The 12,604-nt window shown below is 44.2% G+C and overlaps 1 protein-coding gene across 1 annotated transcript in view; it reads right to left on the minus strand.

The window, feature by feature from the left end:
- The window catches only part of NLK (nemo like kinase), a 190,003-nt gene that overhangs the window by 82,899 nt on the left and 94,500 nt on the right, over positions 1–12,604 (minus strand). The window lies entirely within an intron of this gene.

Below are 12,604 nucleotides of genomic sequence, written 5' to 3' on the forward strand. Positions count from 1 at the left end.
AACTAGTATAAAAAGCAATAAAGTAGACTCGTAACTAAGTGTTAGCTAATAGACGCTCAGCTGAAGAGCAGATGTTACTGAATATAGGCACATGGTGCAATATGGCTGACGTTGGGCTGGCGAGGACTTTATGGCTAGCACTGTGATGTACACCTCAACTGCTGCGGTTTTCCATATATAATGCTAACTCACCAGTAACATTCTTATATCTAGGGATGTCCCAATACCATTTTTTTTTTAAGACAGAGTACCGATGCTTTTATTCAAGTACTCACCGATACCAATTATGGTGTGGTAATGTTTCTACAGCAAATTTCAATTTAATTTAGCCATAGGGGAGATTTATCAAACTTTGTACAAAGAAACAGCGGCGCAGTTGCTGATAGCAATGAAAAAAGTTAAAGCTGGAATTGGGTTGCTATGGACAACTGCTTTACTTTTCATTTGTACAAGGGTTAATAAATGGGCATATATTACAGTGTTTCCCAACCAATGTGCCTCCAGCTGTTGCAAAACTACAACTCCCAGCATGCCCAGACAGCCTTTGGCTTCGCATGCATGCTGGGAGTTGTAGTTTTGCAACAGCTGGAGGCACACTGGTTGGGAATCACCATTATATGCCCATTTCCCCCCTTCCCCCTTAATTTATATTCACTGTTTGAACATGAAATGGAGAGAAATTAACTGAATTTCTCCTCCATTTCATGCACCATACCCACCTGGCCTGCTGTAATTTTTCCCATGCGGATGCACCAGAGTACTGGGAGGAAGTGGCTTTAACTTCCACCCAGTGCTTAGGAACCGCCGCACAGAAGTCACGCTCCCACGCTGCCGTCACCACGCTGATTGGCTGGGAGCGCTTCCGCCACAGTAGCAGACACGGGACCCGCAGCCGCTGATCACCTGGGACACGCCGCTGCACGGCCATCAGGTATCGGCGACATTTGCACGAGTACAAGTACTCGTGCAAATGTCTTTTATCGGGACATCCCTACTTGTATCCATACATTTTGAACCTGTTGGGCAGCTATGTCATCTGATCTGCAATCTGACCACCAGTCTACAGCTTGCTCTCCTGTAGACAGGTGGTCAGTCTCTCCTGTGCAGCTGACTTCTTGAGAACAGCAAGATTATGCCACTAGGGATGAGCGAGCTTGTGTATCAAGTTTGGTGTACAAGGTTCGGGTTATCTAAGAATTCCGTTATGGATTCCACTACCACGGACCATAAATAATGGGCCATAGTAGCGGAATCCATAATGGAATTCTTAGATAACCCGAACCCTGTACGCCGAACTTGAAAGACAAGTTTGCTCAACACTAATTATCTTCTATCAAATCCCTCCTGGCAGCACCCATCCAGCTTTGCCCTCCTTCTTCCTTTGTATGACCCTCTATACAAAGTACAGAAATGACATCTTTTGCAGCACTAAGAGACCAAAGGTGCATCGGAAAAAAAAAATAGGACAATATGGCGCCTAAAGCCGTCTATGCTGCCGATGTGTGCAGAATCGTCTAAGCATTTCTATGAGCTACAGCTTCACGTTGCTCCTCCCTGCCCCCTGTTAGGCCGAATGCACACGGCCATGTTCCATGGCCGAGAGCAGTCCGTGGTATGCCGGGCTGGATTCCTGTTCAGAGCAGGAGCGCACATAGTCATTGGTTGCTATGATGCCGTGCGCTTCATGCTGTCGCTGCACTACAGTAATACACTCGTATAGTGCATTACTGTAGTGCAGCGGCGACATGAAGCGCACGGCGTCATAGCAACCAATGACACCATGCGCTCCTGCTCTGAACAGCTCCTGCTGTTAGGGGACAGCAGTTCTAGGTCACTGAGCTATTACTCGCTGTCCTTAGGTAAGACTCAGAAGGGCATGTGTAGTGTGGTGAGACTCCACCCTACGGCTTCTGCTAATCTAGCGGTCTAGGCCAAATTGGGGGAAGCATATCAGAGGAGAAAAAGGAACCAATGTGGCAACAAACCCATTTATGGAACATTAACTAAAACAGGAATACACAAGGAACATGAGAGCCGCCTCTATTTTATACTTTAATAGCCATTGCATCACTATATATAACAAGCATTTGTGATGTGCTTTATTCACAAGGGATTGGCAAGAATCCTTAGAGTGCTTTATTAATTTATTAGTTAAAATTAGTCAAGTTTAAGGAACACCCCCTAACTCCACTTTTGCTTAGAATTTTACACATTTTACTAATGTTCAATGAAAATTCAGGATGCAATAATTATTCAATGATCACTAACCTTCCACACAACTTCACCTAAAACAATAGTACAGGTAAAGTAAAAGAGAACATTCTGTCTTCACTTATCAGCTACGTCTCTTACCACTCTCCTAAAATAACATTCTCCTCGAACCCTTTGCCGAACCTGTCCTAAAAGAACAAGACGAACTCTCAGCTCACTGAAGGATCAAATTACAGCTGCCCTGTGAGTCTATACAGAGCGGAGAAGCCATGAGCTTCAGAGTGAGTGGCAGAGAGGCTTCATCAGCTACTGGCGTTTACATCCACACTGCCCAGAACTTTTCTATACTGTTTTCTGCTTCTCTGTGCATGAAAAAAAAATAAAAAATTTGATTATCACATTTTTATGTGCAGTCTACAGGTGATCTCATAGTAGCTAGTCTCCACCCACTAGGCATCCAAGCTCGTCAAGGTAAAACAGAGTGAAGAACACACTGTTGTGTCTCTCCAGCAATATAATAGAGAACACGGTGAAAGTTAAAGTGTGCTTCTTTGTACAGTCATATCTGTGAAGGAACAGATATGTTTGGCATTCACAAATGTTTTTTTCAGCCATATTATTCCCTGTTTCAGCTGCACAGCTAGATGCATTTCACTTAGAAGCAAGAGGAGTCTTCCTTCTGCCAGCACGGTCATCCTTTCCCTTACTTCCCACTATGATTGATTTCAGCTCTGCAGCTCACAGAACAGATAAAGAATGATAAATCACACTTCAAGAAAGGCAGGAGGCTCCTGTGAATTCAGAAGCAGTGTAGAAGCAGTTCTTTTTATCAGGCTCACAATCTCAGCTACCTCTGACACGCCCCCTTCTGTCAGCCGTCTTCTGAGTCTCCGTTACCAGGGACGGATCTTGCCTGACAATAGGCAGTGGACTGTAACTTAGGTGGAAGTGAGACTCCTAGTGGCCATGACTTTACAGCTTTTTTTTTTTTCCTTCAGGTGGATGCAGGCATATTTTTTAAATGAAGGGATTTTGAAATTTGCTAGTTACACCATTTTGTATTAAATAAAATTAATTTGTGCGAAAGTACAGTGACTCTCTAAAATTGATGGCCTATCCTTAGGACACCAATATTAGACTGGTGGGGTCCAACTGTTGCACCCTGGCTAATTACCTGTTGGAAGGGGCCTGGTATTACCGTTCACTACAGCTTCATATCAGTCAAGTGAACAGGGATGAGCTGAAACACCAGGAGCAGCCATTACTAAAAGTATTGAGCCGTCTCTGGTAAATAATGGAGGTGGCCCCTTCAATTAGCTGATCGATTGGTTAACGTGCCGAAAGTCGGACAGACTGATAAAGGTGGCCTATAACAAGGATAGGCCACTAATTACCAAGGGCATAAAACATGAACACATTTCTAGATTCTGACCTCTCATCAGTCACTTTGGGAAAAGTGTTCAATGAACATCATTACACAAGCAGTTAAAAATTTTGCTAGCAGGCAAGATGAAAATGAACTACTAAAAATGATTCAGTTTTTATTTTTAATCACCATAGTGCATAGTTTCCATCATCTAAATTGACATGGTTGAGAAGGAAGCCTATCATCATCTATTTGCCTGCTGTTCATAAGAAAAATCTCAGCTTATGAAAAATTTTGCCTAATGCACAGTGAAATGCCATCAGTAGGAGATGTATCACTTAAAAAAATAAGTAAAGGCCACATACACTTTCATAACTGTATTATTGTTCTGCTTTAATGTATAGGACAAATGAAATGTCTACAGAATCTATGCAGACCTATGTATCTCCATGGTTAAGGATAAAAACCCTGAGGGTAGTTTGATACTGCAGGTAGAATAGCGCTTATAAAAAGATTGTGAACCCTATAGAAACTTCTATATTTTTACAAAAATGTGACCTAAAACTACATCAGATTTTCACACAAGTCCTAAAAGTAGATAAAGATAACTATATCATAAAATGAACCAAACCCATTAGACTTGGGCGTTTAATGGAGGAAAATGATCCAATATCATGAGTGGTAAAAGTATGTGAACCTTTCGGTTAGCAGATAATTTAAAAGGTTAAATTACCCTGGGTTCACACCTGAGCGTTCTGAAAGGAGCGCTCTGTATGCGCGATTGTAATCGCGCATACAGAGACAAGCGAACGCCCATTGTCGCGCGTTCCCGAATGTCTTTGTATGAGAACGCGCAACAAAACGCCCCAAAGAAGCTCATGTACTTTTTTGAGCGTAGGGCGTTTTACAGCGCGATCGTACGCTCTGTAAAACGCGAAAATGTGAACCAGTCCCATAGGGAAGCATTGGTTTGCATCAGTTATGCGTTTTACAGCGCGTTCGAACGTGATGTAAAACGCGCAAGTGTGAACTTAGGGTTAGAGTCAGACATTTTCAATCAATAGGAGGACAATCAGGTGTGAGTGGGCGACCTGTATTATTTGAAGAACACTGATCTTCACACTTGTGGAAGTGTATCATGGAACAAACAAAGGAGATCTCTGAGGAAGAAGAGTTGTTGATGCTCAGGCAGGTTACAAAACCATTTCTAAAAAGTGGAGTTCAAGAACATTATTGCCCTCCTCAGGAGTGTTTGACCAACAAAGATCACACTAAGGCCCCTTTCACACGGGCGAGTTTTCCGTGCGGGTGCGATGCATGCGGTGAACGCATTGCACCCGCACTGAATCCTGACCCATTCACTTCTATGGGGCTGTGCACATGAGCATTGATTTTCACGCATCACTTGTGCGTTGAGTGAAAATCGCAGCATGCTCTATATTGTGCGATTTTCACGTGACGCAGGCCCCATAGAAGTGAATGGGGTGCGTGAAAATCGCATAGCATCCGCAAGCAAGTGCGGATGCTATGCGATTTTCACGCATGGTTGCTAGGTGACAGTCTATTCACTGTATTATTTTCCCTTATAACATGGTTATAAGGGAAAATAATAGCATTCTGAATACAGAATGCAGAGTATAATAGGGCTGGAAGGGTTAACAAAAAGTTAACTCACCTTCTCTTCTTGATCGCGTAGTTCCCAGTCTCTTTACTTCTTGAATGAGCTGTGGGCTAAAGGACCTGTGGTGACGTCAGATCACATGCTCCATCACCACGGTGATGGACCATGTGATTGGAGCATGTGATCTGACATCACCACAGGTCATTTAGCCCACAGCTCATTCAAGAAGTAAAGAGACCGGGAACTACGCGATCAAGAGAAGGTGAGTTAACTTTTTGTTAACCCTTCCAGCCCTATTATACTCTGCATTCTGTATTCAGAATGCTATTATTTTCCCTTATAACCATGTTATAAGGGAAAATAATACAATCTTCAGAACATCAATCCCAAGCCCGAACTTCTGTGAAGAAGTTCAGGTTTGGGTACCAAACATGCGTGATTTTTCTCACGCGAGTGCAAAACGCATTACAATGTTTTGCACTCGCGCTGAAAAATCGCGCATTTTCCCGCAACGCACCCGCCTCTTATCCGGGCCAAAAATAAGACGCCCGTGTGAAAGAGGCCTAAGAGTTAAAAAAAAAAATATGTATTATTTCTTCCAAAAACAGAACTGAACCACACCCATTCACAGATTGTGTGTAGTACTGCGGCTCACCATCAGAACACTGAACAACACGGTGTGTGCATAGCAAGACTGAAACAAGAAGGCAAGCTGCTCTCCAAAATGAACATTAATGCTCATCTGCAGTTTGCTAAAGATCACCTGGACAAGCCAGAAGGCTATAAGTACAATGGGGGAGATTTGTCAAACTGGTGTAAAGTAGAAGTGGCTTAGTTGCTCATAGCAACCAATCGGATTCCACCTTTAATTTTTCACAGTTCCTTTGGAAATCGGGTTGCTATGGGTAACTAAGCTAGTTTGATAAATCTCCCCTAATGTTTTGTGGGTGGATAAGACAAAGATAGAACTTTTTGGCTTAAAGGGTCACAGTTTTCAAAAAACTTTTCATATGTCGACCCCACTGATCGCTAGAATGAGCGGTGAGAAGCGCTTGCATATTGCCACAATTGCTCTTGCTAGAGAGGAAGCGAGACAGACTTAATAGTATGTCTATGGGCCCATTGCAACTCCGTCACCTCCAGCAAAGATGTATGCACTTCTCTCTCCTCGTACTAGAAATGAGAACCCCCACTGATCAAAAAAAAAATATATGTGATGACGCATCCACATTAGGGCTCTTGAACACGAACGTAGTAAAACACGGATGCCGCCTGTGTGCCTTCTGCAATTTGCGGAACGGTACAGACGGCCCATTATAGAAATGCCTATTATTGTCCGCAAAACGGACAAGAAATAGGACATTATCTATAATTTTTGCGGGGCCACGGAACGGAGCAACGGAAGCGGACAGCACACCGAGTGCTGTCCGCGTCTTTTGCTGCCCCAATTGAAGTGAGTTGGTGCGCACCCGAGCTGCAAAAAACGCGGCTCGGGTGCAGAACCAAACCACGGTCGTGTGCAAGGGGCCTAACAGAGTTGAAGTTGTTCAGTAATGAGGAATGAGCTAAAATTCCTCCAAGCCGATGTGCAGGGCTAGTCAATATCACTGGAGATGGTTAGTTGCAGTTATTGCTGCACAAGGGGGTCATAATAGATACTGAAATAGAAGGTTCACATACTTCTGCTACTTACAGACATATTGGATCATTTTCCTCAATAGATAAAAGAACAAGTCTAATATTTTGAATCATTTGTTTGATTTGGTTATTTTTAGGACTGGAGTGAAAATCTCATGCAGTTTTAGGTCAACTTTATGTAGAAATGTAAAACATTCTGAAGGGTACATACATTTTCAAGCACCACTGTAAGTAAGGGCTCTTTCACACGAGCAGATGCCGTGCGGGATAGCTATTATTCCCCCTCTAAATTTATGAACAAATTGGGGTGCTACTATTACTTGTGCCAAAGAAGTGTGTCCTTACAGACTGACACAGAGAACAATGACAGGACAGGTACAAACCCCAACTGATAACACTCACTTCACAATTACTTTATACATTTCTCAAGAGGTATAACAGAGGATCTGTACAATGCAGAGTTCTTATTTTGAGAAATAAAGTACCGACTAAGACTAGTTTTCCACTAGTGCTAAAATCTTCCGGCAGAAGAACAGGCTGCTGGAGTTCATTGCATTTGGCATAGCCAAAGCACTGCCTGTCCCCAATGAACATCTAGCTGAACAACTACTGCTGCAAACGTTGTCTGTCCGGCTGAGTTCCAGTACTAATGCCGGATCCCCGCCGGGTCCCATTATAGTCAACGGACTCCGGTGGGGAAAGGTAGTATCCGGCAATGCAGGATATAATGAACTCCGGCAGGCTGTTCTGCTGGAAGATTTCAGCGCAGTGTGAAACTAGCCTAAAATACTTCTTTAAAGAGAACCTTTTACCGGATTTTATTAATTGAGATAAGTATCTGTACTTGCTGCCACCTTGCCTGTTTTGTTAAAATAGCGCTCCTACGCTGCGCTGTGCCCCCCAGTATTTTCTCCACTTAGTATGCAAATACTGAGCATCGGAGCAATGGGAAGGATACGCAGTCGCTCTCTGTGGGCGTCTCCTTCTCCCCTGGCTGTAGCGCTGTCCAATCACATTTTATTTATTTATTTTATTATACACACTTATATAGCGCTACTAATTCCGCAGCGCTTTACAGACATTATCATCCAACTGTCCCCAATGGGGCTCACAAGCTAAGGTCCCTATCAGTATGTCTTTGGAGTTTTTTCTCCCTAGGCTGTGATGCTCTGTGCTGCAATTGGACAAAGCTATAGCCAGGGGAGAAGGAGACGCCCACAGAGAGCGACTGTCTCCTCCCCATTGCTCCTGAGCAGGGAAAATACCGGGGGTATTTATCTCAATTAATAAAATCCGGTGAAAGGTCCTCTTTTAAAAAAAAAAAAAATCAATAAAAAAAAATAAAAATCCAGGAAACACTACACTCACTGCCAGACGTATGTATTTTGCATGGATCTGCAAAGAATAGGGCTGACATCCGTATTTTTTGTGGACCCACTGTAACAATGCCTATTCTTGGCCGTAAAACGTACTGGAATACAACATTTTCTATTTATTTGTGGAACTGCGGAACGGACAGCACAAGGTGTGCTGTGCACTTTTTTGTGTCCCCGTTGAAATGTGTGGGTCCAAAGCACAAAGAATGTGGATCGCATGTGGACTAAAAATATGGTCGTGTGAATGGGGTCTAATGCAATGATGACCGTGCAGAGTGCAGGTGATGGCACATCACAGAATGATGCCACCCCATGCAGTGCAGAACACCTTGTTATGGGCCACAATGGTCTAGGGTCTAGTCCAGGGGTTCACAACCTTTTTTTGACTGGGGGTTACATTCAGCTTCAATTTGCGAGGGGTCGCAAAGTAAAAAAAATATAAAAAATTTGATCGGCGCTGTCTGCAACGGCCTATTATGCAGGCCGATACAAAGTGATTGCGGGAGGAATGATCGCTACCACATTTGCTCGCCCCCCATTCAGTTCTACTAATTATTGCAGAACATCCCTGATTAAAAGGGGGGGGGGATGTACTGACGATTATCATTAATCTTTAACCCTGGGTTTTGCTTATTTATCAGCAGCAACATTATTTGGGTCAATTATTGGGAACAAGCCGTCCAACAATTGGCATGAAAATCTTGCAGTATAATAAGGGCTTAAGTGAGGACATTCCCTTCCTACCTGCCGCCTATTCATAAATGCAGAGGATGGCGCTCACCTCACTGGGCATTATCGCTTCCTGCTCCCAGTTATAGGTTATATCAGTGTGCCTTTTTGTTTTTCACAGTTGTAACTGTTGGATCACCAAAATAATTTTTGCTACTTTTTTTAGTGTGACACATAGGGCTTTTTAATATATATTTTTTAAAGCTTTATTTAGGGAATACTTTCCAAATTTGTTTTAAAAAAGTATTTTACTGCAAAACTACAGCTTTATAACTTTCAAGCTATAGCTTTATAGCTATTCTTTAAATATACAAATTTACACCAAAATAAAATACTGTTTTTGTCGGTCATTTTGATATATAATATGTATACTTTTGCATGAACTGGGCGATAATTTCGTTTGGCATGGGCGTTTATTAGATTATTTTTACTCCTTTTCAAGTATATTTTTGGCACATAATATGTCACCCCAAGAGGGTCATTAAAAGACTGATGGGGAACCCTTTTTGGGGGGCTTTTAGCAATTTTTGCAAAGTAGCTGGAGCAGGGGTGGACTGGGAACTTGAAGTTGCCCCATGCTGTAGGCGAGACCAAATTGACTGGGCACGGGCTCTTTTGTTTTCAATAACACACTGCCGGGCGGTAACTTCCGCCCAGCGGTGTGTTCGGTGACGTCACCGGAGTTCCTGTCAGCCCCATGGAGAGCCCCGGTAGGTCACCGGAAATCTGAAAAATGCCTTTGCCCTGTGCAATTTAGCGCAGCGCAAAGGAGAGCATCGGAGCATGATCTGCTCCGATGTTCATGTCAGGGGGGCTGCCGGGGTGAAAATGGAGGGCTGTCCAGGTTCAGCTCTGAACCTGGACAACCCCTTTAAGTAGCTGATGCTCCTAGCATTCGTTAAAGCTGAGAGCATCAAATTGTTATGTACCTGGACAAAGGCCATGAGGAGGGCTTGGGCAGCCCCTTGGGTATCGGCCCACTGGGAAATTTTACTGTAGAGTCTAGGGCCAGTCTGCCCCTGAACTTGAGCATCCAAAGGATCCCCAATAACAAGGGAAAACAGGCCCCTTTTGAGTCGTTATGCACAGATAGGTTTTAGCAGATCCTGAGCAGCTCTTTCAGCTCTCCTATGCCCAAGACACTTGGCAATCACATGATCACTGGGTCCAACAGAAGTGCCAGCACAGCCATTTACTCTATTCGCTGCACAGTTCTCACTGAAACCAATGCACCATGCAAAGGAGAAGGCAAAAGCAGTGATAAACTTCTTCTGTCTTAGGCCTCTTTCACACTTGCGTTGTCCAGATCCGGCGTGTACTCCACTTGCCGGAATTACACGCCGGATCCGGAAAAACACAAGTGAACTGAAAGCATTTGAAGACGGATCCATCTTCAAAACTCTTTCAGTGTTACTATGGCAGCCAGGACGCTATTAAAGTCCTGGTTGCCATAGTAGTAGTGGGGGAGCGGTATACTTACAGTCCGTGCGGCTCCCGGGGCGCTCCAGAATGACGTCAAAGCGCCCCATGTGCATGGATGACGTGCCATGCGATCACGTGATCCATGCGCTTGGGGCGCCCTGACGTCACTCTGGAGCGCCCCGGGAGCCGCACGGACGGTAAGTATGCTGCTCCCCACTACACTTTACCATGGCTGCCAGGACTTTAGCGTCCCGGCAGCCATGGTAACCATTGAGAAAAAGCTAAACGTCGGATCCGGCAATGCGCCGAAACGACGTTTAGCTTAAGGCCGGATCCGGATCAATGCCTTTCAATGGGCATTAATTCCGGATCCGGCCTTGCAGCAAGTCTTCAGGATTTTGGGCCGGAGCAAAAAGCATGCTGCTGTATTTTCTCCGGCCAGAAAACGTTCCGGTCCGGAACTGAAGACATCCTGAACGGATTTCTATCCATTCAGAATGCATTAGGATAAAACCGATCAGGATTATCTCATTACCGCTGTTTGTAATCAGCCATTTCAGGCTGACAAGAGAACCACCGAGGTGTCCTTTAACGGAGCTCCTGACGTCTTCTGATAAGCCTCAAATCGATATTCACAAGCTTTATTAGCTCTATTTTTAGAAGCCAACTTGTATTTCAGGTCAAGTGCTCGTAAAATAATTCAATCAATGGTATAATTGTACTGTAGCGAGTAGTCAGTATAAAGAGGTGCCATTATACAAACAAATGAGCTATGAATAGGAGAAGGATTTCATGCAGATGAAGCTAAAGAAGTGCATGCTGATAAGCTTCTGGGCTTTTTGCAGGAATAAATATAAGGTCGGTCATGTGTTTTTCTTAAGGCAACCCGACCCTACCAACAGGGGATAATTACTTGCTATTAAATTTTGTTCTTTGGATGGTTTTCAGCCGAGTGCTATTCGGGTGGCGCTGTGATCTGTGACTAGGGAGTCCGAGGTACAGCTCCTGTCTCATCGTTGGCTGAGGTGGCAGTAGATCATGATAAGCAGCAGCCAATTGTCTCAGATTCCCGGTGAGCACCATGTAACCAAACTGTAGACATCAGAGGTCACAAATGACTGTTGTACGGTCTGCAAAGCGCCTTGTGTATTTGTACTCATGAGACTTTTGCCTGCAAATAGGACTGTTCAGACTGGCACAGTAATACTGCTGGTGCTCCACATGGCCAATAATAAGGCTCCTTACTCAGAGTCAAAGATAGGCGGCACCAATGGCGAGTAAGGAGCGTGTTTATACTAACCTCTTGACACAAGATGGCTTAACTGTAAGTTATCTGCAAGTAAGGAAAGTATGGAGCGGGCTCAAGAGCTGGGCCCGCTCTATAAAGTGGCAGGTGCCGACTCTGTGATACACATGACATGGGGCCGCAATGAGCGGGCTTGGAGAAAAATCCTGATTCCTGTCATTTAACCAGATGTCAAGGTCAATATCAACCATTTTATCTGAGGGCTTCGACAGAGAGGAATATCATGGCAAAATCGTTATGACAGCCGAGGCCTACGGAAGGATTCCAGGCCCACCACAGCAGACTGGTAGGCCTTTAGTATGCAGCCAGTAAAAAATGGATAAATACTGAAGTCTATGGTATAAGTGATCAGAGGATCAAAAAATTAGAGGAAAAACTAAGCGTTATTGGAAAAATATTGTGAAGAAGTCCGGGTTCGGGTCTGGGTACCAAACATGCCGATTTTCTCACGCGCGTGCAAAGCGCATTACAATGTTTTGCACCTGCGCGGAAAAAATGCAAACATGGAACGCAATCGCTGTGAAAACTGACTTGTTTTAGTGTCTAAAATCGCACCATTTTCCCTGAATGCATCCGGTCCCGATGCGCAATGCACGTGTGAAAGGGGCCTAAATCTAAGCGGAGCATGCAGGCCTTTTTAATGTGGAGATAGGGGTAGTGGGGGACAAGCCACTGCCAAAGTGTGCCATCTCCCGCAAAAACCAAAGATCAGGGGTGTTGATGCTTCTTAATCCTGGCACTTGCCTACATGGGAGAGTCAGAACACCCCTGGAGGGTCAGCGAATTCTGCTGAAATGATCTGGTTTGGATTTACATCTAATCAGTTTAAAAAAAAACGGCTGCACAACACAAACACTGCCTACGTGCAGACTCCGTCTTGTGTTGTCCCAGCATATGCAATCAGTATCAGCAAATGCCTGCCACCTAAAATTTAT

Source organism: Bufo gargarizans, chromosome 3 (assembly GCF_014858855.1).
Source record: "Bufo gargarizans isolate SCDJY-AF-19 chromosome 3, ASM1485885v1, whole genome shotgun sequence".
Classification (NCBI taxonomy): Eukaryota; Metazoa; Chordata; class Amphibia; order Anura; family Bufonidae; genus Bufo; species Bufo gargarizans.